This window comes from Oryx dammah, unplaced genomic scaffold, assembly GCF_014754425.2.
Source record: "Oryx dammah isolate SB20612 unplaced genomic scaffold, SCBI_Odam_1.1 HiC_scaffold_11033, whole genome shotgun sequence".
Lineage (NCBI taxonomy): Eukaryota > Metazoa > Chordata > Mammalia > Artiodactyla > Bovidae > Oryx > Oryx dammah.
In genome coordinates this window covers 1-4,591 of record NW_024080427.1, presented here as the reverse complement: position 1 = coordinate 4,591, position 4,591 = coordinate 1, and the positions used below count along the sequence as shown (strand labels likewise).

General features: G+C 48.3%; 1 pseudogene; it reads left to right on the top strand.

The window, feature by feature from the left end:
* Positions 1-277: 277 nt before the first annotated feature.
* Positions 278-1,105, top strand: LOC120860179 (annotated as a pseudogene).
* Positions 1,106-4,591: the final 3,486 nt, after the last annotated feature.

Here is a 4,591-nt window from a genome sequence, read left to right as displayed (position 1 = left end):
ACACGATAAGCAGTGACATTACACTACCCAGCACAGACAAGTCAGGAGGAGGGTAGTAGTGGTCAGAAACAACCCCTGCTTGGGGGATGCAGACCACCTCAGATGCAGAACACCACAAGGAACCCAGAGCCATGAGTGTGTCTGATGGTATGGCAGGGCCTGAGGACATGAGTGGTGGCTGGGCAAGTGGAAGTACCCAGCATCCTTGGAAACTCCTATTCCAGTGTGCTCTTCCACTCAAGACTAGGGCTGTTGCTATTGGATCTTCTGGCCCAGCATGTGGCCTGAATGGCTCCTTGACCTCAAGCAGATTATGAACCACCCTCAAGTTTCTGTCATGATCAGCCACCAAGATAAAGACTTTCTTAGCTACAAGATCGACTTGAAGGTCAGTGAGGGAGAGTGAGGGCATGTGGGTATGGGACTTGGGGGGGAGTTGGGGGGATCATGTTACCTATGTTCATGTGATGTGAGAATGTGCAGAGGTTTTGTGGAAACTGTTAATGCCTGCCTGGGAGGCAAGCTGAGGCACCTAGAAGCTTGCACCTTTACCCTTATCCCTGTCCTGGAAGGTGCAGGTGCGGAGCCATCCAAGGTCCAGTGCAAGCTGATCTTTTCCTCTGGGGACAACTCCTACTTCTGGAACACGGTGATCATTAACGAGTATTACCTTGATATCACTGGTAAAATGTGGCTCCAGGGAGGTGTAGGTGTGTAAGGGGATTCATGATCCACCTGAGGAATCCACCCCTGTGTTCCCTGTCTTTCTGCAGGATATAGAGCATGTTATTCCACTCCAGTCGACTGGTTCTTGGACTTTGAATGAGCAGCACCCAGCTGCAGGCTGGATATCAGGAGCCTTAAATTTCTCAACTGATTGTCAGGCCACAACTGCCCAGAATCAAACAGGATTACTGAGGTGGAGTTGCTTTGGGCCCGCATACAGTTGATGATGGATGTTGGAGTTCTTGGATGCTCACGAGAGGGTCTGGGGCCTGGTCAGCCCTGGGCTGACCTTGCTTGTGTTGCCAGCAGATCATTGGTGAAGACATGTGGGACAATCCTGTGACGTATTACCTTAGGAAGGAAGGTTCTGCCATGAGTGGTAAGTGACAGAGACTCATGTGGGGAGGGTGTCTGGAGGTGGGCCCAGAAGGGACAGCCGTGTAGTGGCCAGGACACTGTCCTTTCCCAAATGGGGATGCTAAGGCTCATGCAAGCTGGCTGCGGAGCCAGATTTTGGATCCTGCATGTAGCACATGACCTGCTGAGACTGGGGGCTTTGGAACTCGGTGTGTCCGTGAGTGAAGCAAGTCTCCCTCAGTGCGATAGTCCTAGGGGATACTACTAGAAACAGGATGAATTAAGTATCTTTGTCAGAATCTTCTTTCCATGACTCAAGCCATTGCCCAGCCTCCTGTTGCTCAATGAGTTTAAGATTGCCTGTGCCTTACACTCCTGCCCCTTAGCCTGGGAAAGCCTATCATTGAAAGGGCGTCCTGTCCAGTGTCCCAGTGCACCTGTGTGCTGACTTTGGGATCTTCTGTGAATTTACACATCCACCAATCGGCGTCTCAGCACGATCACACATGCTGCGCTGGAAGCTGCTTCAGGCTGCCTTCAGAAAATATGGAAATGCTCAGGGAGGAGGTGGACAGGGAGCTCCAATGGCAGGACATGGTGCCTCCTGACGCCATCTCTAACACTGCTGGACATGGGCATCTTCAGCTCCTGAAACACCTGTGTTCCCTGTTTATGTTTGTGTCTCTGTATTGAGCCTGTAAGTGTATACACGTATGTGCTTGTGTTGCCTGTGTGTGTGTGTGTGTGTGTGTGTGTGTGTGTGCTTCTGTTCCAGGGAGAAAGCAGAGATGAAGGCAACAAGAGAGGAGATGCCAAGCAACCAGAAGAGGAGGCACAAGGCATCCCAAGTCTGAGGGTGGTTGATCGCCATATCTCCGCAGTGACCCTGTCCAGGATGGGAATGAGGAAAGGATGGCCAGTAATAACACAGGAACTTGGCTCCAGAAATCTGCAATTAGACGAAATTCAGAAACAGGCTCACCTTTTCTACCGTGTTGTAGTAAGTGGTTGGACCAAGAAGAGCAGGTGCATGGTTTATGGATTCACCCAGGGCAAATAAGCCGGTGTGGGGCTTTGAAAGCACCGCCTGTGGAGCCCACAGGCTGTGCAGACATGAGCCGGCCTGTGGAAATGGTGGATGCGGATACAGAGGACCTGGGATTGTTGAGGAGGCTACGGTCTTGCTGAGAAGGACAGAGACCTGAAGGAGAAAGAGGCACAGATTGCCTGCTGCACTGGACACTTGTCCCGCACACATGAGAAGGAGACCTGGGAAGGTCCTAGGCCAGTGCTGCCCAGGATGAGAACAACAGCCAGCACGCTCTCTCCATGTAGGTGGCACACACTGGCACGATGCGACACAAAACACGAGACGTGCTAAGGTAGGCTGTCCGTTCAAAACCACAGGCATCCTAGGAGAGACAAGGTGCGAGTGTGGCATGCCTCCAGACACTTCCCGTCTCCGTGGCAGTGCAGAAAGGTGAAGAAAGTGCAGGTGTGGGTGTACGTGTCTGTTCCTCTGCGGGGGTGTGCCTATGAGGGAGGAAGCAAGGATGATGGGCTGAGTGCATGTCCCAAGGGACCTCAGGGGAGTGGGAGACAGGGAAGCCCCTGGGGGCAGTTCGGGGCCTGCTGGTTTTCGGGGTCTAGGGAAAGTCTTGCCAAAGACACCCCATGGGTCATGCTGAAAGCCCTGATGTAAATTCCTTCTTCCCTCTGGGTCTTGCCCCTGTCTTTTGGGGCCTGAGGCACAAAGGTGTTTGTCTGCACCTGCGGGAGGATTCAGGCAATCTCGTTGGAGCAGGCTGTCTGATGTTTTCATAGGGGATTTACAGCATTTGAAACTCAGAGGGAAGCTGCATCCTGGGTGACCCTCTTCGATATCCCTGTGCCCAACCGAGGACTGGCTTCCTAGGCACATGGGCTCTGTAGGTAAGCAGGGATGCCGGACTGTAAGGAGTCCTACCTGGGCCTAATGAGACCAACTGAAAGAGAGTATTCACACTTAGCAAATCAGTGAGGGTGGGTGGAATCAAGCCCTCTTGTAGTTTTTGAGATAGAAAAGCTGCTTTCTGCCCAAGGGAGGCCTGAGCTCTGGGCCCGTAAGGGCAGGTTTCCCAGGTCATCATCTGTTTGGGGATTCCTTGGGTCAGGGTAGTAATAAACAGAAGGGACTACGTGTGGAAATGCCACCTTATCTTTATGGCCTCAGGTTGCACGCCTTGTATCAGAAGTGGCCCTCTATCTATGTGCACCTTCCTCACAACATTGTTATTTATTTATTTATTTATAAAGCTTTATAACTTCTTATTGAAATACACATATAGAAAAATACATAAATCATGAGTGTACAGTTCAATGGATACTCACAAACTAAACACATCCACATAATTAGCATCCAAATCAAGAAACAGAACATCACTGGCAACCCTGAAAACTCTCTTGTGTCTCTCCCAATCACCACACTCCAGAGAAAACTAGGATACCTGACTTTCAACACATAGACTAGTTTTATCTATTTTGGACCTTTACATGAACGGAATCATACAGTATGCATCTTAGTGTCTAGCTTACTTTACTTAACATTATACTTAATGAGACATATCTATGTTTTCCATGCAGCAATAGCTTGTTCACTCTTGGGCTATAGTTCAAAATCTTTCTTAAATCTAAATCTTGGCAAATTCAACTTCAAGAAGTAGATTGGAGATGCCCAGCTGGAGTGTTTTATCATGTTCAGTTTTCACTTGACTTTCCATGTTTCAGTGAAGACAGTTTCTGCCTCTTTTTTTTGGAACACTATTTCACAAGTCCTGACATGTAGAAAATGTTCCTGAGAGTCTGAATTTTCCTTCCCAAGAATCCTTTTTATATTATCTAATTACTCTCCCTGGGACCATTATATTTTTCCAATGATAGAAGACTATTATTGTTCCCTCTTAGTCATCTTTTTGGCAGTAGTGCCTTTCTTCTTGCTTTTGTAGAACAACGTCTAAATGTCTTTTTTACCTTCTGCCATCATTTTGAAGTTTAGGGTCCAAACCCATCAGCAAAATTCCAAGGACCATGTCCAGCCAAAGGACACACACTGGGTTGTACACAATCTTCATCTAAGGGAAGTATATATATATAATAATAATAATTTTATATATATATAATTTTTTTAACCTTACAATCTTCTTTGGTTTTGCCAAACATAAACATGAATCCTCACAACACTGGATCACACCCAGGCCTGCCACAGTCTCTAGGGGCCCTTGAAGGCTTGAACATCTCTTTGGCCTTTTCCTGCTAAAGGGAGATAGCACTTGGAAGCACAGACAGACAGGTGCACATAGAAAGCTACACAGTTAGAAAGAACAGGGGGCCTCACTCAGAATGTTGTGGGCCCTAAGGGGTGGTAATCTAGCAAAAGGGACATGACATTGACCAGGAATGACCTAGATAGGTGAACACCAAGACAGCTGAGCCCAGACGTCCTTGTTTTCTGGTCTTCTGAAGGATTGCA